This window comes from Eubalaena glacialis, chromosome 16, assembly GCF_028564815.1.
Source record: "Eubalaena glacialis isolate mEubGla1 chromosome 16, mEubGla1.1.hap2.+ XY, whole genome shotgun sequence".
NCBI classification, from domain to species: Eukaryota; Metazoa; Chordata; class Mammalia; order Artiodactyla; family Balaenidae; genus Eubalaena; species Eubalaena glacialis.
In genome coordinates this window covers 79,387,814-79,412,336 of record NC_083731.1, presented here as the reverse complement: position 1 = coordinate 79,412,336, position 24,523 = coordinate 79,387,814, and positions in this window count along the sequence as shown.

Sequence of the window (24,523 nt, the reverse complement as noted above, 5' to 3'; positions counted from 1 at the left end):
ATTATACATGATTATTAAAGAAATTGCATAAATAGGAATGACCAAAATAATAGCCTCTGCACTTTGGATGAGATTACCATCTCTAATGATGTTGGTTATTAGTGAATTTTATTAAGCTTTATCTAGGCTAGCTAATGTAACTTTATAAACTATGCCTACTGGGCACAAAGTGATTAAACAGAAATACCCTAGTGCTAGTACTATCAGAGGAAAGGAGCTATTTAATTGTATTCAGAAAAGTACCATGGTCAATGGTAGGAAATACAATGGTAGATATACCTAGGGCCTCTTTCCTCTCCAGGAAAGACATTGCCAATCAGTTGTAACTGAGGCTGGATGTGGCCTTGCAATATTTCTTAATATTATTCCAGGCAGTCACCACAAATCAGAATTAGCAGACAAGATGAAATCTATGTGATGTTCTTGGCACAAAAAGAGATGTTTTTCCAGCTCAGACAACAAACAGGAAATTATTCTTCTCTCCAAGAGTATAAATGTCCTTCCCATCACTGCACTGAAGAGTGTGCTGATCTTGCAGAGGGAACACAGAACTACGTGTTCATGTTAGTGAGGCAGAAAACTTCAGCAAGCCACAACTCATCCAAAGCAGATAGTGAGCAGATTCCCACAGAAATCAATCATCAATTAAAAATTCTGTAATTAAAGTTTTGTAACTTGAGCTCATGCAAAAGGAAATAGTAAAAACTTCTCTATAATGTATATAAAATAAAGCTTGAAGCAGAGATTTGGGGGCAGCTGGTATAAGACTAAAGAATGTGGGACACACAAAAGGTGATCCAGATGGGACCAGAACTTTTCACTTAGCCACAGTGTCATCACTGGTGGTTGGCACTAGCTATCACCTGGGCAACCGTGGTTCTCCTCCACGTGGCCTCTCATCCTCCAGCATATAGACCAGTTTCCTTATGTGGTGGTCTTAGGGAACATTCCAAGACATCAAAGACCAAAGCTGCAAGGCCTTGGAGTCCTAAGATCCAGAACTTGTACAACATTGTTTTCCACAAACCGAAGCAAGATTCAAGGGGTGGGAAAAAGACTCTACCTCTTGATGGGCAGCTCTACAAAATATCGGGGCTATCTTTCCCAATCTGCCACTCAAGGTGGAGCCGTAGTCTTATTAACACATTCTTCTGTTTCTTCATAAAATCCTGAGTTAAGCTCTTCCAATTTCTAAGCATGAAGAGCAGGACCAGATGGCCTCTCTGACACTGCCTTAAGATTCTGATGCCCAGAGTGGTCAAAATGGATGAGGTTGGTCTAATAAACTTCTGTCACGATGAAGCGTATTTCTATCTATGAATGCTACATCTTACACATTTACCCTCATTTCATATTTCATTTTGTAAAATCCTATATTAAAAAGAAAAAATGACCTTAAATATTTAATTCCATGGTAAGCAGGATTTCTAATTCAGAAAAAAAATGTAACTTTTACTTCATTAAAATAATAGATTGAAGCCTATGAAGAAAAATTATAATTTTCTACAACTCTGTTACTTTTTTTTTGCAATGCAGTCCTTTTTAGTCACTAAAGATTTACTACCTGGCTATAACAAGGGAGAAGCAAAGTTAGGCAGGCAACATGACCAATTCCCTGATATCTTAGATGAGAAACAGAAACAGGGAGGCTAAGGGTCTTGCTCAAGGTCCCAGAGGTAGCTAATGGCAAAACTGAATCCATGAGACAAAACTTCCCATTCCCAAACAGTGTTTTTCCCATTGCTCAATTACAACAGTTACTTGGATCCACAAAAAGTCTTTATATTTATAGGCCTTGCTGCTCTGGCAAGATCGGGGATCAGCAAACTTCTGTAAAGGGACAGATAATAATTACTTTAGGCTTTTCAGATCATAAAGCCTCTTGTCAGAACTACTCAACTCTGCTGTTGTAGCACAAAAGCAAACAGTACATGAAATGAATATTACTGTGTTCCAATAAAACTTTATTTATAAAAATGGGCAGCAGGCCAGGTTTGGCCCATGAGCCATAGTTTGCCAACTCCTGTGCTTGATTTAAAGTTAAAACTATTAAGACCCCCATTCTTCACCCCTTCTAGCATCCTTACCCTTACCATGTCTTCATTATGGGTACATTTTATAACACCTTTACTTTGAGCTTGACTGTGTATTATGGATTGAATTGTGTCCCCTCCCCTCACAAAAAAATTCATATGCTGAAGTCTTAACACCCATACCTCAGACTTTATTTGAAGGTAGGGTCTTCAAAGAGTTAATAGAGTTAAAATGAGGTCATTATGATAGGCCCTAATCCAATATGATTTCATATATATATGTGTGCTGTGTATATATATACATATATATATGTATATATATACACACATACATACATGTATATATATACACATATATATATGTATGTGTATATATAGAGAGGGGAAATTTGAAGACAGACATGCATACAGGGAGAACACTGTGTGAGTATGAAGATGGCCACTTATAAGCCAAGGAGAGAGGCCTGGAACAGATCCTTCCCTCACAGCCTTCAGAAGGAATCAACCCTGCCAACACCTTGATTTTGGACTTCTAGCCTCCAGAACAGTGAGACAATAAATCTCCATAGTTTTAAGCTACATAGTCTATGGTACTTTGCTACAGTAGTCCTAGCAAACTAACACACTGTGTGACTTGCTTTGCCCAGTGATGCATGGCTAGAAGTAGTAGTGTGCCAGTCCCCAGCCCAGGCCTTAAGAAACATCACACTTTTTCACCTGCCCTCTTACACCTCTTCCACTGTTACAAGAAGAATATTCTCTAAAGCTATCCTGCTGATCTAAGGAGCCTGGAAGCAGAGCCACTCCAGTCAAGCCTAACCTCCAGCTGACCTGCCTATACAACAATAGAACGTTATTTCTGTTAAGCCACTGAGTTTGGGGATGGATTGTCATATAGCAACAGGTAATTGATTCAAAGGTTAAGTTTAACATTAGATAGATTCCCAAATAGGGCTATAAACGATGAATCCAGGACTCTGACTTTCTTTTTTCTTGCATGTGCTTTGCCTGTTCCACTGAAAATTTAAGTCAACTACTGAAAACACTGTTCACCAGTTCCACCCCCACACCCGTTTCTTTTTTCCTGTAATGAAGATAGTTATGGATGAGCACCTGAATGCATTAAAAATCTACTTGCCTGTTTTAACTCAGGCCAGCAAAACCGCTACGTAGTTCCATTCCTTAACTGCAGTTGCAAAAATCTGCACTGCTTTCAGCAGCCTAACTTTATCAGCTAGGCCATGTCTTTTATCGCCAGGTTTATTGATATATAATTGACAAACAAAAATTTTACATATTTAAGGTGTACAATATTATGATTTGATAAAGACTTTTATTTTTGGCTGCGTTGGGTCTTCGTTGCTGCACGCGGGCTTTCTCTTGTTGCGGCGAGCGGGGGCTACTCTTCGTTGTGGTGCGTGGGCTTCTCATGGAGGTGGCGTCTCTTGTTGCGGAACACGGGCTCTAGGCTCACGGGCTCAGTAGTTGTGGCTCGCGGGCTCTAGAGCACAGGCTCAGCAGTTGTGGCGCATGGGCTTAGTTGCTCCATGGCATGTGGGATCTTCCCGGACCAGGGCTCGAACCCGTGTCCGCTGCATTGGCAGGCGGATTCTTAACCACTGTGCCACCAGTGAAGCCCCAAGACTATTTCTTAAGAAATCTTGAGATGCATCTATAAAAATATATACTGTTGTTGTTGTTAACTAAATAATGCAATCCATTTAAAACACACAGAATTATAACATATTTTTTGAACAGATACACAGTAGATTCTTAACCTCTTTGGTATTCTCAGTCTTCAGTAAGCTGCCTAACCTCTTCAGTCTTAGTTTTTGATCAGTTGAATGAAATCAGACTCGTCAGTGTATTAGTTTTCTAAGGCTGCCATAACATAGCACCACAAATTGGGAGGCTTAAAATAACAAAAATTTATTGTCTCACAGTACAGAGGGCTAGAAGTGCAAAATCAAGGTGCCAGCAGGGCCATGCTCCCCCTGAAACTTAGAGAGTCAAATCCTTCCTGGCCTCTCTGGCTTCTGATGTTTGCCAGCATTCCTCGGTGTTCCTTGCTTTGCAGCTGCTTCTGTCTCTGCCTCCGTCTTCACATGGCTGTCTTCTCCCTGTGCATCTCTCTCTCCTTCTTACAAGGACACCACTCAGATTGGATTAAGGGCCCACTACATACTGCCCACTGAAGTATGACCTCATCTTGACTTAACTAATTATAACTGCAATAGCCCTATTTCCAAAAAAGGTCACTTTCTGAGGCAATGGAGGTTCAAACTTCCATATAATGTTTTTGAGAGGCACAATTAAACCCATAACAATTGATTTTCAGTTTTGTTTTGCATTTTAAACCCAGCACCTTTACAGATGCGTTTTTACCCAGAAGTATAAATCAGGAAAATAGTTTGAAACACAGCTGTTCTGGTTAAAGCAACAGTAGGCACTCAAAAGCCTGCCCATTCACCCACCAAGTCCCCTTTTCAAACTCACATCTCCAGTGGTGCCTCAGAAACCTTGAATCATAATCTTTAAAACCACTGGTCTATGTCAACTCTGGCTTTGAATGATTTTTCTTACAAATAGAAAATATTCTGAAAGATTACATTTTCTCCCAATTATTGTGTTGAATAACTCTATTGGAAAATCAAATTTTATACCCCTCGAGATAGTTACTATATAAGTGATTAAAATTTCTCTAAGAAACTACATTATTAGGTGGCTAATTTTGTTTCATCTCATTTCTGCATATACCTGATAGATTTATTTTAACTGTGCAGTAAAAAGTTAACTTAGCAGGTTTGGGATATTCAAACCCTGCACCTTCTAAAGAAATGAATGGCCCTTGACCAGCTACTGGGGGATAACCTCTAAACCCTTGAAATATCCTGCCTGATAAGAGTGTCTGTATACCTGGGGCTTTGGGACTTGCCAGGTAGTTGAACAATGTGATTTGTAGTGGGGGCCTTGGGCCATGCTGAATCAGTATGACCTCTGGGGGGGGAGCTAGAGACGGAATAACTAAGGTTGGTCACATGGGCGCTCCATGCCTATGTGACCAACCCCCAATAGAAATCCTAGACACCAAGGCTTGAGTGAGCTTCCCTGGTTGGCAATACTCTGTGTGTATCGTCACATGTCATTGCCGGGAGAATTAAGCTCTGTTCATATGACTCCACTGGGAAAGGAAAACTGGAAGTTGATTCTAGTCTCTCCTCTCCAAGCTATTAGCTTTTTGCCTTTGCTGATTTTAATCTGTATCCTTTGGCTATAATAAACCATAATTGTGAGTATAACAGCTTTTCTGAGTTCTGTGAGCCCTTCTAGCAAATCACTGAAACTGAGAGTGGTCTTGAGACCCCCAAACGCATAACTACCTGTGCTAATATACCTGAATGGAAAATGCAAATTTGTGATTAACTTCTCCATCAAGTATATATGTAATCACTGTATACTGCTCTGTTGTACATTATAATCATTTAGGTGTGATATGTATGTGGAAGGTTCTCAAGCCTATGTGTAAGTAGTCAAGTCATTGAAACCAGTAAGATCCTGAGTCAGGGCCTCCCACTTTGATAAATGGATATGAACATTACCATTGGCTCATCCAGTCTTTACAGGGCATGGATCTGACCTTAACCAGTCCCACAGAAAACTGCACTCCAGGCTCTTGCAAGACCCAGGGTTCACAATGCCAGCTGAACCATTTGATAGTTATGAGACTCTGAGCAAATTCTATAAAATCTCTGAAACTTTGTTTTCTGCATGTAAACAGAAAAACAATAAATGTCACACTGCATTACTGTGAAGTTTAACAAAGATGGTATATGTGTGATTGAATAAAGTTTAATAACAGAGGATGGCTCTTAACCACTAATCTTGCTAAAGAGGACCCTGTCTTTCTATCTCATCTACTTCCCCTTCCTTGCCTTCCAAGGAGGATTCTGCCTTTGCCAGGTTCATTATTTGGAATTTGTTGGTGCAGAATCAGAAAAGAGGAAAGGATAGAAAGAGGAGAGGTACACAGGCTAAGGCCAGGGAACAGGTTTTGCAGGAAGACTTTGAGAGAAATAGGTCTGACAGACCTGCAGTAAGGGAGAAAGTAGATGGGAGATAAAGAGCAGAATTTTAAGAAGTGTTGAATCCTCTTCATAATATTTGGGGATCATAAGTATAGACCTGAGTAACCTCAAACAGTTTGCTGCCCAATTTATATCAAAACCCTAGTTGAGAGAACTGAAACAGAATAATGTTTGAAGAATAGTCTATTTTTCTGTAGATTAGGCCAGATCAGATCATAGAAAACTTCATATGCTTGTATTTACCTTGCTCCCCAGAAATTCTTTCACTGAGTTCCACTTGAGTTCTCTGTCCTTAACTTATACTGAGGGAATTATAGACTCGAAAATATATTGTACTTGGGGACATTTTTTCTGTGTGATGGCACACTCCAGAAATGTCACTCAGAACCTAATGTCACACAAAGTTGTTTCCCTAAAGATCTAATATGTTTCTTCCTCTGTATACTGATAAACGCATAAGTTTTGCTATCATTAAGATCAGTCAAATTTCTAGTCCAACATTTGTAATGATCTAAACCCTAAGTTTTATCTATTTGCATTTGAACTGTCTTCTTCATCTTTTTATCATGACCAAATCAGGCTATTGGGAGTGGAGGAAGATAACACCACCAGAGCATGAAGATTCTGAGGTTGTTGGAAAAGGACAAGGAGGTTAACAGACTTCCTTTATTTGTGTGTGGGGGGGAGAGGATATCAGTGGAAGTAGCCTTAAGACAAGCAAAAATAAATCAACACAAATTTAGGAGCTCCAGGAAGCCAACAAGAATAGGGCATTTTGATGGAGCTTTAAGAGTCAAGGCTAAATGAAAAAAGCTTCTTGTAAAACTTGACCCAGCATAAAACATGAGTGATGAAAACAAGTATAGCGTTTTGGTTTTAGGATCTATGCAAAGACTTCAATTCAGGATCAGTAGCTGCAAAGTATACAGTTTTGATTTTTAAATACCAGGAGATTGAACCCTGGAGCCCCACCAGAAAAGACTCAACGTGTTTAAGGATTTAGAGAGGTTTAACCATCCGGGGGTGAAAAAGTTTGCAACTGAACAATCTAGATGGCTATGTTAAGTACTGTGCCACGCAGAGAAACCATAATTTATACATATGATTATTTTAAAAGAAGAATATTCTTGAACCATTACTGACTCTAGGATGCAATACAACGAGCCTTCTTTTGAGGGTCTTTTTATTGGTCTCGTGAACAAAATCCAGCGAGTCCATGTCAGTTTTCCTTAACATGGTCATGTTTATTTAAGTTTAGTCAAATGAACTAACGATAAGACACACAGAATCACACCCAAGAACCTTAGAAATCATCTAGCCCTACTCCTTCATTTTATAGATTTAAGACTAAGATTCACAGAGGCCAGAATCAAATGTCTCAGCTAACGGCAAAGAGCTGAGGCCTTTGGATTCCAGGGCAAGCTCCCTGTTCTATGAGAAGAGCATCAGTCTACGCTGCCCCAAACACGACCAATGCAAGCCATACAATTGCGATTGAAGCTATTTCTGGTGCAAAAACAAAGACTCCCGTCTCTACCATTCCTCATATCATACAACAGTTCACATTTGCCTTTTTTCATATAAATTATTTCAACTTTAACTTTTTTAGTTTTTAAATTCCACTATAATTTGCATATTATATAAAATTCCCAGGCAACGTTATTGAGCATATGTGTTGACAGTATAGACAAATTTCATCTTATGACTTGTTACTACATGTCTTTCTTTATGAATCTCCTCAGTGTTTTTTTATGACTCAAGATTTCCTTTTAAAACTCTTTGGACCAATATTTCTGTATTTTCGCTAAGGTTTGCTTAGCACTTTCAAACTCAAAAATATAACCTGTAACTATGAATCTTTTCCTCAGCAGGATAAGCATGCTTTGTAGTTCTTCGGCAACTAACTCTTTCCCTTCAGCTCCTTTCACTCCAGGATATTTGCAGAAAGTTTTATTTGTTCTTATTTTCATTCCATAAGTGTCTCTTCTACCCATGGAGCATCCTCATTCCAAGTTGAAGGACAGATACAAAACAGAATCAAAGTTGTATTAAAATATAGCAGATACATTTTTAGGATCATTATAAATGCTTGTTTTGTTTAGAAATTTTGTGCACCATTTACTTTTTTAATAACAATATCTATATCATTTTAAGAACATACTGTGTTTCCTATTGTAATATAGCCTATTATTTCTTACTTAAAAAAATTGTACTTTTGCTGTACCCTTAAATTCACAAAGAATAATAAATCTTTTTTTTTAACATCTTTATTGGAGTATAATTGCTTTACAATGTTGTGTTAGTTTCTGCTGTGTAACAAAGTGAATCAGCTACATGTATACATATATCCCCACATCCCCTCCCTCTTGTGCCTCCCTCCCATCCTTCCTATCCCACCCCTCTAGGTGGTCACAAAGCACCAAGCTGATCTCCCTGTGCTATGCGGCTGCTTCCCACTAGTTATCTATTTTACATTTGGTAATGTATATATGTCAATGCTAGTCTCTCACTTTGTCGCAGCTTACCCTTCCCCCTCCCTGTGTCCTCAAATCCATTCTCTACATCTGCGTCTTTACTCCTGTCCTGCCCCTAGGTTCATCAGAACCTTTTTTTTTTTTTATATTCCATATATATGTGTATACGGTATTTGTTTTTCTCTTTCTGACTTACTTCACTCTGTATGACAGACTCTAGGTCCATCCACCTCGATAAATCTTTTTTGCAATGAGGAGTTAGTCAAAACAGGTAACTAATTTTCTCAAACTCTAAAACTATGGGAAACCTTTTGTAAGAATTAAATTCACAAAGTCTTAGATGAGCTCAAATCTGGAAACTGATAGCAGATATAGTCCAATATATCTGGAAACTGCCAGCAGATGTAGGAATTCCTCAGAATGGCTCTTATCTCTTCCATTTTTTATGTCCCTTCCATGAGATTTATTAACATAAATGAAGCTATTAGACTCTATTTTGTTTTTTCAATACTCCTCTCTCCAAATTTGTCACCATTTAGAATTCACCAAAAGCTAAAATTTGGATTACTGCTTTATCACTAAAAAGTTTCTAAATCTGCTACCACCTGTAAGATCCCTTCATGAGCATGTTCTCTTCGAAAAGATCAAATTCGTGATTAGGATGAATTTCAAGGATATGATTTTTAACCATCTCCAGAGTTTTTCCTGGAGCATTTCAGGGACACTTGTCTCAAGGAAATGTGTTCTGGAGTCAAGCCAGGGTGGCCACAGCCCAAACAGTACTGGAGTTATTTTAGTGCCCTGTGATATTGATATTTTCATCACAATTCTTTGTCCTCCTTTTCTGTAGTATCACTTTCAGGATGGTACCTCATACATAAAGAAAGGAATAGGAAAGTGCCAAGGAAAAATAAATATTACTAGAGTAGAATTTAAAATATGGTTAAACGGTTGTTTACTTATTTTTCTAATCAGAAAATATCTCTTTCTCTATGTATGTGTATAGGTATATACATATACACATAACATGTGTATACATATGTTTACCTATACACACATATGTATAAAGATATACAGATATATGAATTTAAAACCTATATGTAATTAAGCTACAGTTTCATGTTGCTTCTGAATACCATTGATCTACATACACATAAGCTTTTAAAATCATGAATCTTATTTAACTTATTTTGCTAATTTATCTTAAAACTTAATTTACATATTAATAGTTACCAAAGTGTGTGCTTTTAATGATAAATTACTGCTTATTTTTTCTCGTGTGAAAACTAGATATTCTTCATCTTTTTTTTTTTTTTTTTTTGGCTCCACGCCCTTCACAAACACAACTCATTTCCTTCAACATTTTCTCTCACTGCACACTATGATTTTCAAACTGCAGGAAAGAATGCTTCATGAATATTTTGAAAAATCTTCTGCTGTAAACTTTCCCTCTCCTCCCATTTTGGGTTTCTGAGTCTTCCTACACACAAAAAGGGAACGTGCCATTACTTTTTGGAAAATTAAGATTCTAAAATCTTTTTCCCCTCTTGACAATTTCTCACACGGACTCTGAGTATTCATATCCTCACATCTAAAATTGGCAGAAAAGTATTTTTAAGTAACAAGCTTGTATCAGTTATCTGAACCACATTTTAAGTTTCCGTTAATTGAACCTAAAAATGTTCAATTATTCCTCAAATGAGTCTTTCCACATCATTGAATTTTTAAATTTCCTCAGCTACCTATAATATTTGTATACTAAATTCCCTTAACCTATTTTCTAGGCCTGTCATTTTCTCTTATGTTGTTGTAATTAGTTTATATGTTTTATCCACAGCGGGAGACATTGTTTTGGTTCATTCTTAGTTGCTTTATTGCTGCTCTTCACAGCTTCCAGGAATATGTTTAGTTCATCTGTAGTACGAATTGGTTTAGAACTTGTCTTTCATTGCCATAGCTAATCTTTTTCTGCAACCTTGTTTTCTCCTTTATTACTTCTCAAGAATAGTGCGTGTCAGCTCATTTGCATGTTCAGGTCAGTCTTCTGTAATTATTTCAGGCATCACAGGTTTCTTCTCCAGGTTGTTGAGTCCGTTTTCCCCTTTGGTGTTGCAATACCTGTTCACTGGGCATGGCGTTTTGAATAGGCCTCATTGTTTTTGGAACTTAAATTCTGTTAAATTCTTTGGATTCTGTTATTTTCCCTTTTTAGCAGACACTTTTTCTATTGTATATGGAAATAAGGGATAATCTGATGCTATGGTGTTATTTCCTCCACTGTACCATGTTTTTACAATGTCATAGACCGGTACCGCCGAATACAGTAATTTTTTTCTATAGTCATGCTTGATTTTTTCATGTTAACCTCTTATGATGATCACTGCACAGTGTATTAAAATAGATGCACGCATCATTTCCAAAGTATTTTTCAGTCCTCCAACAGACTTTGCCTGGTGCTTAAGGTTTGGACACTAAATGATAATGATCTATAATATAAAATAATTCATGTTCACCGATTTCTCCAAGTAGGTTAACGAGTAAATTTAGAGGCAATATTTTTCAGCCTAGCAACCTTTCTTCGTTAGAGCACAGTACAGCTGCCACCGCTTCCTTGCTGTGATGCCAGGAGCTGCAGTTACTGAGGTTAAGCACATTCTTGAACAAGTTAATGTTCAGCCGTTAACCTTACCAAGGCGCAGCTTCAAGCCCCAGCTACCTGGCCATGTACACGGAAGGGTTAAAATGTCTTTCGTTTTGTCGCTGACTGGCTTTCCTCGCCGTTAAAACTATAGAGAATAGTTAGAGTAACTAAAATATAGACCCTCCCAGAGGTTAAAATTGGCCACGCCTATGTTTTGATTTATGTTTTATGTTGTCTCCCCAGAAAGACCTCCTGCCTCTGTCTCCTTCAAGCAAAGTGGCAACTCTGCCTTGAACCACTGTCCTTTCATTCTCTTCCCCAAAGCACTGTAAACTCGAAGCTCCTCTGACCCATATCTGTATTCCAAGAAGATTTTCTTTACATTTGCATAACTTAAAGATGTCTATTTCCATCATAAAGAGACAGTTTGCCTGGAAGCTGTATTGGAGTTTCCATCTCCCACCTAATAAAAACTTCTTGCAGTTTTTAAATAATGAAATTTGAGAGACTGGAGAGATGATTACACTCTCATCCCTGCTCCAGTTTTCTTTGAAGTTTGTGGCATCTGGGAAACCTGATACAACTTCTCATAATCTGTGAGACCTGCATTACTGCATCAAAGCAGTTTTCACGCCATTCAGCAAATGTTTGTTGAGTGCTTGCTATGCACCTGGCTCTGTCTAGGATGCATCAGTGAACAAGGAGGACAAAAGTTTCTCCGCTCATCCAGCTGGTGGAAGGAACACTCACCCTAAATGAAATGAGGAAGCTATGTGTGTGTGTATGTGTATATATATATATACATATTAGATTACATATTAGATAATATATATATTAGATAACTATAAGCACTAGGAAGAAAAAGTAAGGAGGAGAAGGAGGTGGGGAGGTCAGAATGGCATGGTGATAGCTTTGAGACTCCATGTAAAGCCCTAAAGGAAGAAAGAGTTGCAGGCAAAGGGAGAAGCCAGACAGGCCTTGAAGAACCCAGAAACTACAGCTCTCAGATCTCTCATGACTAATATTTTCCTCAAATCAAGAAAAATGTGATATAAAATTAAAGTATAAGATTTTTCATTTTCTCAAGCTTTCTTGACCCTTATCGCATCTGAGATCCCTGAGCTGTTTTAAGAACTCCTTAGGACACAGAGGGTTTTAGAAGCAGCCTTCAACTTTTCCTGAAGCTTAGGCCAGCTTATTCTAAGAGCCATCATTTCATATCTCTTTCTTCTAAATAGACCATAATCAAACACTTTTTGGATCTATTTTGGTTTTTCTTACCCCCCCTCCCCCGCCCCTCACTGTGTCCCTAATTGCTTAGAAGTGACATCTCATTGACAGCTGCAAGGCTGCAGACCTCATGCCAATCTCACCAAAATGAAATCATTCAGCACCTGAGGGAATCTTGGCCTTCTGGACTCCGGTTCTGGCTGAGAAACCCGTGCCCTACTTTGATGGCCTGAACCACAGGGGAAGAAGGTCACTTATAGGAGTTCCTACTGTTCTCATTCCTCACCTCCAAAGCTGCCTTAATACCAAAGAAGGCCTACAGATCCTGCCCCTGTGCTTCCAAGCCTGAAAATTCTGGGAGATCAGAGTGAAGAGCCAAGGGCACTTAAGAGTCACAGTAGAACAAGGAAGGGAACTCAAAGTTTATCATGTAAATGAGCCAAGTTGGATGAATGGGGCCTGCAGCAAAGTTAGGAGCTTGCAATCTTTAGAGGGGGAGCCAATTCTCATATCCAGCCAGTGGTTGCAACGTGGCAATAAAAGTCCAGTGTTGCCAAACCTGCTTTTTAAAGGAAAGACAGAAATCTGAGTATTTGTATGAGATTTCCTGATGTTTTAATGTTGGCAACTAGTAATTCAAAAAAACAAACGGAACCACTGTTGAATTAGGCCAGATCAAATTTGTCTGCAGCCTGGGTTCTGCCTGAGGGGCCCCATTCTGTGACTTCCGGATCCCTCAGTCACTGCCTACCTATTTCATGGTGTTCATGGGAGAATGAAATTCAAAATCAAGACATGAAGAAAGGATGGTAGGTAACTTCTAAATTGCATGCCAACTCTGATTTAGTATAGTGGCTGCTCTGAGCATTATGTTTAGGATTCTGAGGTTATTTCTGGGTTAGCAGAAAAAGTATTGTGTTGAATTATCAACGTCGAATGATGGTACGTAAGACATGTATTTGCCACTCCTCAGCCAGACTATCCACTTGATGGTTGGGGTGAGGGTGGCAGAATAAATGTTTTCAGCTCCCCCCACTTCCTTAGCTTGTCATTTTAGGTGTGTTTCTCTCACATTCCCCAGAGCCTGGGAAAATAGGTGCTGACTTTCAAAGAACAGGGGGGTCCTGCCAACCATCAGGTGCCTTTGCTTGTAACTCATGACACACAAACCACGTTAACATATTCATCCCTAAAGGAGGAGGGCAACCTCTCTGATCTAACAGTCACACACCTAAGGCATAATTTATTCAGTTTTTGTGACGTAAAAATATCACAGCAAAGTACTACTCTAGACCAATCGGGTTTCAGATCATCAAATATTTTCAACTTTTCGAGCTGATTTTAATATACCAAAATGAATTGCATTTCAGCATTAGAATGCTCTTTAACACGAAGTCCAAGTATTTTATTTTATAGAGAACAATAAAAACCAACACTGGAAAGCAGCCTAAAAGACAGTTATTTTTAGCATTTTAATTCTTGATCAGGAGACCAAAACCAAGAAAGTAATTGAAAAATGTTATCCTCCACAAGAATATCTTAGAGGTAAGGGTATTTCGGTGTTTAGAAATATATGTTTAAACATACATCCATTTATATTGAACTCCAGAAGGAATTTCTTTACAGGAAAACAGTAGCAAACCTATCAGATAAGTTCTTATCTGTTAATTCACTCTGTTTTCCATCTAATAAATCCTCTACCAAAACTCTATGCAAAATAAGGGAAGGTCTGTGAACTCCCAGTTTCCAGTAATTGCTAACGCAGTACTACAATAAACTCTTGAGTAAATGGAGAAGATGGTAGAGGGCCTATGCGGGATTTTATACCCTACATGATGAAGGCATTTGATACGAGAAAGCTTCTTCCCACAACCGCAAAGTCTCTTTCCCATCAACATGATGTTGATGTCTAAAATTCTGATAGAAAACTATGCATTATCTATAGCATGGTCTTCCACTTATTTGATTCTGATTCTATGGGATAATTTTTTTTCCAGATCTGTAAGTTGTAGAGTGCTGACAGCACTGCAAAATAATTCTTGTCTGTAGACATACAAGTGAACTGTCTGATGGAGAGAACCACCCTCCCACCTATGGAAAAAACAGTTTTGTCTCCATAGGTACATTCATTTCAATAGTCCTGATCTAGAAATGTATCTGTTCTTTTTGATTCTTCTTTGAATTATTCTTATAGCATCTGCCTGGTTCTCTCACTGATCAATGAGTTAACTAAGATCATTAACACGTTTGTTTTATATCTGTCTGAGAATCATGATTTTCCCTCTTTGAAAATTTTCTCTTAACAGTACTTACCTCTTAGATCAATGTAAATGCAATTCTTGATAAGTAATATCAAAATTTATCCACATTTACAAAAAAATTAAAACTTCCAACAACATTGTAAATCAACTATACTTCAAAAAATTAAAAAAAAAAAATTCCACCCTGATTAATTTTTCGTGGGACTTTATTTTATCCTACCAAAACTTTCACTGAGAAATTTGTTTACAAAGAGTGTATTTCACAACTAAGCAGATTCCCACTGCGTGTTGTATTTAAAATCGTATTTCACCCTATGGTTTAGAAAAAGTAACAAAGAATAGGAATAACTTGTGAAAAAAATTTTCAACAAATAATTAATGAGCATTTGCTCTGTTCTAGTCTTGTTCATTGTTATAGGATGGATTATGTCCCTTCCCCACTCCAAATTCATATGTTGAAGTCCCAACCCTCAGTACCTTGGAATGCAACCATATTTGGAGTTAAAGTCTTTAAAGAGGTGATTCATTTAAATAAGGCAATTAGGGTGGGGCCCTAATCCAATATGAAAAAGAAGAACCACCAGGGGCTCACATGCACAGAGGGACAACCTTGTGAAGAGGCAGGAAGACAATGGACACATGCAAGCCAAAGAGAGAGGCCTGGAACAGATTCTTTATTTATGGCCCTCAGAGTAAACTAACCCTAACAGCACCTTTCTCTTGGACCTCCAGCCTCCAGGACTATGAAAAATAAATTTCTATTGTTTTAAGCCATGCAGTCTGTGGTATCCTGTTATGGCATCTCTAGCAAACTAACACATTCATATGTCAGACCAAGGGATCCAGGATGTATCTCATTTTTGGAGAGACCTTTTAAAGGCTGCCCAAGAAGAAATTCACTTCTCCAGCATTCACTACCCCAGGCAAAAGCCAATCAAAGCACGTGCCCCAAGTCCTCAAAGAGTTTCTCCAATATAACATCCACTGTTCACAGGGTGACTGAGCCAATGCCCCAGGCTGCCATGCCCAATGCTTCCTTCAGTAAACCTGTCTTCCAATTCAGCTTAACTGAGGTTGATTTCGTCCAATCAACCTCAACCCTGCTATGAGGACAGGCTCTCACTCAGCCCAATCCTGTCTTCCAGGGAAAAGGGCAATTCCAGATGATGGAGAGTCCATGGCATGGTGAAGGATGTGAGTTGAAGTAATATAGCAGTAAATTTGGAGGTGAGGACTTTCCATTGACTAGTCACAGGAGAGCTGAAGTCCCCTGGGATAAAGCAGGACTAGAAATGAAGAGGAAGATCTGGAGCCAGAGGTTAGAACATTCCCATGAATATGGAAGAGTAACTTGAAGGTTGATGCAAGAAATGGAAGAGAGTGGAATAGTCTGGAATAAGCAAGAAGACAGACTTACTCTCCTGCCCTAAAGGTATTATAGTCAGGAGAGGGAGACATGTCAGCAAACAGGTAATTAAAATACACTCTGATGTGTACATGATCAGGGTATGCTAGGGGAGCCCATGATAGGTATTTGGACCCCAGGCTGGGTCAGTCAGAGTGTGAAGAAGGGAAGGATTAAGGGAGAACTGGGCAGTGTTTGTCCAGCACGATCCAGGGAGAAACACTAAATGTGGCTAAGATTAACTTGCCAGTTATGGGAAAAGCATCTCTGTGAGTGGAGTAGAGATGATTGACTAGGCCCTGCCATAGACTAATGAAACCTTTCCCCGTGCCCACTAATCAACACTCTCATTATTAGTTTATCTTACTAAGTACCCTAATTCCAGCAAAGGAACACCACCTGGGATGGAAAATACATGCATTCCAGCTTCTAGAATTGAATATCTCACACTGTAAATTGCTTCGGCCTCTTGTGAGTAGATTGCCATGAATCATCTTTCCTGAGGCTTTGCAGCTCTGAGAAACTGACAAGGGCTGAGGGCCAGACTGGAGGTCTTACAAAATTCACCACAGGTAATGTCACCTGTAAGGCCTCCTGAGAGACAGAATTTTAGTGTTCTTCTGGCAGCACCCTCACCTGCTCTAGAGCCCCTATGCAACTTTTGACAGTGGGTGTGGTGAGTCTGGACTGGATGTCACCAATTAGCTTGGTGGAAACATAAAGCCCTTTTATGATAACACCTACTTTCCTTTGACGAGCCCTGTTATTGCTCAGTAGTAGAAAAACTAAATTTGGTCCAATCAGAAAACTTAGTCCAGACCAATAAATTTTCCAATTGCTTCTGACTTAAAATTGAGCATCTCTCGGAAAATATTCAATCCAATGCAGGTATGATTCTTATTGTTGCCTGTCACTCTCCAGCCTCTCTGCCTACAATTCTCCTCTGCAATGGACTTAACACTTGTGCCCCACCAAATTCTTATGTTGAAATCCTAACCCCAATGTGATGGTATTAGAAGGTGAGGCCTTTGGTAGGTAATTAGGTCATGACGCAGAACCCTTGAATGGAATTAGTGACCTTATAATAGATCCCCCAGAGAGCCCCCAACCCCCTTCTACCACATAAGGACACAGTGAGAACGTAGCCATCTATGAGCTAGGAAGCAGCTTCTCACCAGACACCAAATCTTCCAGTATCTTTATCTTGGACTTCCCAGCCTCCAAAACTGTGAGAAATACATTTCTGTTGTTTATAAGCCACCCAGTCTATTGTAGTTTGTTATAGCAGCCTGGTTGAGCAGTCCTATAAGGAGAACCCTTAGGGGATAGTCTACCCCATAGACTTAGTATAGAAGGCCTTGTCTCCATTGGAAGCCTCTTGTTGCAGGGTGCCTGGCAACCCAACCAAGACCTCAGCTACCTTTCCTAGTTGACCCCAAGCCCACGGCAGTCTATGAATTTCCCCAGGCTGAGCTTAGCTCCAGAGGAAGCTGAAGGTGATCTTTGCCTTCTTCTGCTTCACGTTGCCATCTCATCAGGGCAGTTCATGCTCCAAAGGCAACAGAGGACTCTGCAGTCTGTTCCTTAACAAACTCTAGAAATGGCGTATCTGTTTCTTACTTATTTGCCTATAACTGCAAAACTAAAAATGATGGTTGAGAATATGGTTTCCATGTGTAGACATGTGGTCAGAAAAAATCTGTGCACTCAGATGCCCTTTTTCTTCTTTTTATTCCCCCTCCCGACCCTCCTTCCCTTCATAGCCATGCTTCACAACAAGTGTTTCTGTGCTCACTTTCTTTACTTCCTCTCCTCACATTCACTCTTTGTTGCAATCTGACTCCATTCCCTGAAACTTCTCTCCATAAAGTCGTCATTTATCTTCATATTGTCAAATTCAATGACAGTTTATGTGCTGGTATCCTTTGACCTCACTGTGGCATTTGACACTTCTGTCCTCTCCCTCCTTAAAACTTGCCTTTAGCATTAGTGGCACCACACTTGCCTAGCTGTCCACCTCCTTCTCTGATCATTTTTCAGTCTCTTGCAAAGCAGGCTCTTCCAGTGATGCTTCATTGATGCTGCCACCACTGCTTCAGGGCCTGATTCTTTGTCCTGTGCTCCTCCATCCACATATGATCTCATTGGTCATCATGTTTAAGTCTCTGCTCTCTTTCAATGACCACTTATGACCCAGTGCCTCTAACCTCTTATGCCCAGATCAGACACCACTGCTGGGCTCTGGACCCATAGAGTCTGCTCTGAATTTGACATTTCTAACTAAAAGTTGTCTAATCACTTCCTATGCAACATGAATTAAAACCCTTTACTCCCTCTGTATTCCCCTCACTGAAGGCCCAATCATTCCCACAATGACCTATTATTCCAGTCATTCTAGACTCTGCCCCTTCTACCCTAAGAGTTGCGTTTTAATTCCTAAATATATGTTAGGACTCTTTTTCCTGCTTGCCTGCCTGGAGTATTGCCCTCTCAGCCTCTAGGCTGTACAAACCCTTTCCTCTACCCAATCTCCAGAGTGATTTTTCTAAAGCTGTAAATCTGTTAGTGAGAGGTCACTTTCCTCCTTCAAACTCTTCAGGCTCCCGTCACGTTCAGGACAGAGGTCAAACTCCTCAGCCTGGCAAACAAGGCCCATCACAATCCAATGGTGAGAGGTTCATACTCTGGCATCACACTTACTAGCAGTGGGAATGTAGAGAAGTTACTTAACCTTTCTATGCCTTGGTTTCCTCCATCTGAAAACAGAGACATGAATAGCACTTATGTGATAAGATTGTTGGGAGGATTGAATAAGGAGGCATGTAAAGCAGGTATGGCAGTGCCTAGCACATAGCAAGTAACTCATTTCTGATAGTAGCTATCTTTATGACCATCCTTCTAATCCTTCTCTTTCCTTCCCTTTGGTCATATTGGTCTACTTCACATTTCTAAAAATAGCTTGTGATTTCATTCTTTTGGGCTTTCTTACCCTGTTGCTTCTTTTGCTTGTAATGCCTTCCTCCCATTCTTCATCTAGCTAACACATACTATAAAAACCTCTTCTCATGTCATTTCTTCCAGGAAGCCTTCCTTGACCCATCAACTTCAATCCGATATAGCTTCTCCTATGCTTTTGTAGCTCTTTCTAGAAACATTTATCCCAGCACTCAAAACCCTGCATGAAACCTGGTTATATGTCTGTCTCCTATACAAAACTGTGGGTTCCTTAAAGACAGGATACAACTTTGCATCCTCAGTTCTAAGAGCAAGGCTTGACACTGTTGAAACAGGGGTTCAATAAATGATTATTGGGTGATATAAAAAATTAACCATTTCTTTTCATCAGATGCTCAGAGACTCCAGACCACCTTTGCTTCAGAAAAGCAAAATTATTACTCCAAAAATTATTACTTACTCCTTACTCCAAAATTATTTTTATCGCTTTCCTTCCTCTACTAAAAATCCCAATTTCTAAGCAGCACTATTAGCTTCATGTCAGTGATGAAACTGAGCTAATCAACTGATAATTAATTACAGTTCAATATACTTCTAAAGGGTATTTGTATTTTCAAACAAAGCACTTATTAAGACAACAGAAAGATTTTTCAGTGATGGGATTTAAAGAAGTATAGCAGGAGGAAGCGGGGCAGTATGATATAGTGGGGAAGATAAATTTTACCAGGGAATTTCTTAGTACTCTTTAAATAACATCAAGTGGGTGTCCAGCCTCCATAGGTAAGTAAGGCTGACGGTTACTCTATGAGGGGTTTGGCTAGGAAAGCATCAAGAAAGTTTTCATAATTATGCTAATTGCTGAGACACTTGAGTGATAGCAGTAACAAAACAGTAGTACGCCCATATAAAGGAATAAAATCTTGATAGATGCTACAACATACTAAGTGAAAGAAGCCAGATACAAAGCGCCATACATACATTATTTAATTCTATTTATATGAAATGTCCTGAATAGGCAAATCCATAGAGACAGAAAATAGATTAGCAGTTGCCAGGGGTTGGAGCAATGGGGAGTGACTTCTAATGCCTACAGTTTTCTTTTTGGGCTGATATAAATGTTCTGGAATTAGATAGTGGTGATGGGTGTACAACCTTGTGAATATACTAAAAGCCACTGAGTTGTATACTTTAGGTGGGTCAATTTTATGGTATGTGAACTATATTTTAATAAAAATATATAAGAACAAAAGTGACACACTAAAAAAAAAAAATTACCAATAGAAAAAACATCATTAGTTATTTATCACTGCTATTAGAAGGTCCAGAAATACAATCACAGTTTCTAAATATAAAGGATCATGTAGCCAGCCGTTTTAATAGCTTATGTAAAGATTTTTACATTTCTTTTCACCAGTTTCCCATAAGTCCTCTGCTGTATTGTAACCATTCATTCATAGACTCTAAAAACTTATTTCTATTAGTTTATAATGCTCTCAATTTAGCTCATTTAATAAAAATAAGCCCTTTCGGATTAGGGACTCACTCTTATGACCTCGTTCAACCTTTATCACCTTCTCACAGGCTCTAAGTCTAAAAAAGTCACATTGGGGGTGAAGACTTCAACATACGAATTTTTGGAGAACACAGTTCGGTCCAGGGATGGAAGAACAAGAGAGAAAATAGTGTTACATGGACCCAAGGCCCCTGTGGTGCTGAGGCTGCTGGGGTGCTCTTGTGTTGCAGCTGTGCTGCTTCCACCCTACAGGAAGCTGTGCGCCTGCATCCCAGGCCTCCACAGGAGCACAGAGGCTGGGAGATGCCATCACTGCTGCCGCTGCTGCTGAAGCCGGAGCACACAAGTGCTGTGCTGTGAACTCTGTTGCTGAAACCACTGCCTGGGCAGGAACCCAGGAGCCTACATTTGTTTGCTTGTTGCTGCTTCTGTCCAGAAGTGCTGCCATAAGCAGGAGAAAATGGTTTCTTTCCCCCTCCACTTTCCCTAATTTCCCATTTAATGCTTCCCATGGACCACGGGCAGGACCTAAGTGTAAACTCTCAGACAAGAGAATCTGGGAAACATCATCTGCAAACTTTCAACCCCCTGTAATTCAAAGGAGACAGGATTGGGGAGGAGAGCCAACAGCCACATAACCAGAAGAGCTCCTATGATTACTGTCCCTTTTTCATGTGATTCGTCCCACATGGGGCATCAGCTCTGCTTTTTTGTTCTCCAAGCCTTCCTAAAAGAAAGCTGTTGTATGTAGAAAACTTTTTTGAAGGTTTCATATAATTGAAGATATAATAACATAGGGAGAAAAATCTCAAGATTAGGTACTAATTATGATTGTTTCCACAAACCAAGGGGAAAAATAAATACTTTCCTAGGGGTTTTCTGCTGGTCACACTCTAGGTTCTAGCCTTGCTTGTTTCCCCTGCTCAAGGTCTACCTCCCTCCATCCCCTGCAGCCCCGTATCTCTTTATCTCCAAGTCACACCCCACTCTCCCCACCCCAGCCCCATACTTCCCTTACTCTGCCGCCCCATACTTCCCTTACTCTGCCTCCTGGGAGATTGTAAATCAGTCTTTATTGGACAGAGCAGTCTAGTTTTCTCACTCTTACCCATCAAGGTACTTTTAAAAATAAAATATCCAACCACCTCAGGAATTAATTTTGCTACACCACTCTAGATGGAAAAAGCAGTAGCAGTCAGTTTTTGTCCTAAATGATCATTCCTTCTTTCAGTTATTCTTACGCTCTTTCTTTGATGCAATTTTGATAATATCAAGCCTCTTCTTATTTGAAGCAAATTATACTTTGCCCTATACTGTATGGTACCATCCACTCAACTCTGTGTTTCATCTGCAGTCATGGCTGTAACAACATGCATCCTTAGTTTTACAGTAAAATAAAATGTATACATTGTTGAAAAGTTGGTGTACCTGGGAAGGTTTTCAACACACCAACTGAGAAGCTCTGAAGTAGCAGATAATTGCAAGCGTGGCAGCAAATACAATGAATAAGACATTAGTCCTTACTTTCAAGGAGTTTCCAATTCATATAAAGAAAATAAGACCTACATATAAAAGCTATAAAATAAAGCAAAATCCGTCAAGGTGAATAAGGAAAAAAAGCAAAGAACCATGGGATTTTGGAAAGGGCTTTGGGAGAAAGTGGCCCCGAGCTGAATCTTGGGGGATGGGTTTGGACAGACAAGAGAAGGAGGGAGAGGAAGGTGTGGGTGGAAGGTTGCCATAGGAGGGAACATGGGTGCAGAAGAACATGGACAGGTTCAAGAAATGGTGAGTAGTCAATATAAGAAAGTCTCGAAATTCTAAATGATTCCTACTTTTATGTAATTTCTCCATAGGGTTAACCATCACTGCTTTACTGATGAGCCAAAAATCTAGATGCATTGCTTTCTTCTCATCTACCTCCTTCAAATACATGAGGTGGAGGATAAAACCACAAGTTCATAAGGGATAGAGACTCTTCGCAAAATACCTGGCAATCCTCTAGGGGGCAAATGGGTGCTAAAGCAAACAGGGTTCACCAGACAATCTGGGTCAGGGTGAAGAGGAAAGTCCTGAGAAATTTAAGACACTTCACTTCTCTTTTGTGTTAGAAATCAGTTCCTTGGGGCTTCCCTGGTGGCGCAGTGGTTGAGAGTCTGCCTGCCGATGCAGGGGACACGGGTTCGAGCCCTGGTCTGGGAGGATCCCACATGCCGTGGAGCAACTAGGCCCGTGAGCCACAACTACTAAGCCTACGTGTCTGGAGCCTGTGCTCCGCAACAAGAGAGGCCACGACAGTGAGAGGCCCGCGCACCGCGATGAAGAGTGGTCCCCGCTCGCCACAACTAGAGAAAAGCCCTCGCACAGAAACGAAGACCCAACACAGCCAAAAATAAATACATAAATTTATTAAAAAAAAAAAAAAAGAAATCAGTTCCTCTTACCTTACTCTGTTTGGACCTCTGGATCTTCTCTACCTCTCTCTATTGACTTCTGATCTTCCCCAAATTGGTTAATTTGACTCTGCTTTCCTCTATGTTCCTGGGCTTGTTTTTCTATTTGATAATCTGTTTGATTTCAGATCCTGATATCCATTACTCATCTAAAATGCTGTTTCCAAATGTAACCTAGAAATCTAGAGTAGATTCATGATTGCTTCTCTCCTTTAGTAGTTCTCAGTCCTGGTTGGGACTAACCCCATAGAAGGCATTGGAAATGGGAAGGAATAGTGGTGTTGGTTGTCACAGTAATTACAGGATGCCACCAGCATTTAGTGGGGAATAGGGGGGCAGGAAAGCTAAAAGTTTTATAATTCTTGGGAGAGTCTGACAGAAGAATTTTCTCATCTAAAATGCTAACAGTCCTCCTCATTGAAAAATATTGCTTTTTTTGATGTCTTTTTTTTTTTTTTTTTTTGTAAGCTTATTAAACAGGCCCAGGCACTTCAGCAGAATGGACCAAAATTATTTCTCCTGACAGTCTAGCATCATGCCTAGTATATACAAATGTGTGTGTGTGTGTGTGTGTGTGTGTGTGTGTGTGTGTGTGTATGATGAGGAGCTGAAGGGAGCGTGGATGTACTAATGGATTTATTGCCGTGGTCCAGGAAGGCAGAAATGCAGGCCTAGATCCCCAGATTAATCACTGCCTGCTCAGCATGTTGTTTTCCCTCATAAAGTCCTCATGGGCATTTTGCAAACTGTCTTTATCCTTCATCAACCTGCTTCCTCCCTGCCCCCCACCCCATCAGGACACAGAAAGAACCATAGCATAATGGGGACCAAAATACCGCTTCATTAATGGCAGAAATGCCTAACACGTCAGGGAGAGTCTTTATAAAAAGTTTAGATTAGAGGCTAAGGTTTATGTGAGGTGGCCCATGCTGAACTTTCTACTCCTATTCAGACTACACTTCCACCCCCAAACACACAGATACAACTTTGCAAGTGGCTGAATTGGGGAAGAAAGTTAGAGAAGGAAAGATACTGGCTATGGAGCTAGGATAAGCCTTAGTTTAATTCATCAACTCGGTCTCATTTATCAGCCAGAGACAAGGGTAGAAGGAATCAGAAATGGAAAAAGAAAGAAATCTGACTATTCCTTCTCAAAGATGTGATCCTATTGAGTCTACATCCTAGAGAGATGCAAGAGACAGAAGGTACAAGAGGATGAACAAGGCTGGGCTTCCTAACTCTAAGTATAGAGGTTCCTAATGCTAGCGTATTCCTATTTGGTAGAAAACCATGATCTGAAGAATCACTTTGTCCCTGACACTTCATTTCCTTACTTCCTTTGGGGATATGGAGAACCAAAAAGCGGCCTCGGAAGATGAGTGGAAGAACTCTTCTGCCCTACATCTTAAGTCTTTTTGTGCATTTTGATTAACGGTAACCATAAACAGTGTAGTAGGGTGTCTTGAACTGAAA